The sequence below is a fragment of the Oryzias melastigma genome, linkage group LG5, assembly GCF_002922805.2.
Source record: "Oryzias melastigma strain HK-1 linkage group LG5, ASM292280v2, whole genome shotgun sequence".
Classification (NCBI taxonomy): Eukaryota; Metazoa; Chordata; class Actinopteri; order Beloniformes; family Adrianichthyidae; genus Oryzias; species Oryzias melastigma.
In genome coordinates, this window is record NC_050516.1 from 32,853,923 (window position 1) to 32,854,158 (window position 236).

Here is a 236-nt window from a genome sequence, read left to right on the forward strand (position 1 = left end):
GGGGGGGTCTTGATATATTTATATTAATGCATGTTGTTTAGCAAAATAAATGATTATTTTCAAGCAGATTTCTTCTCATTTATTTTCTAACATGATCCCAATTCTGATGATGCTTAAAGAAAAGGTTGAAAGTTGTTTCTCAGCCAGTTATTCAATTCAATTGAATTTTATTTACATAGCCCAAAACCACAAAGGAATTTGCTTCATTGGGCTTCAAAATATGAACAATAGTTAAA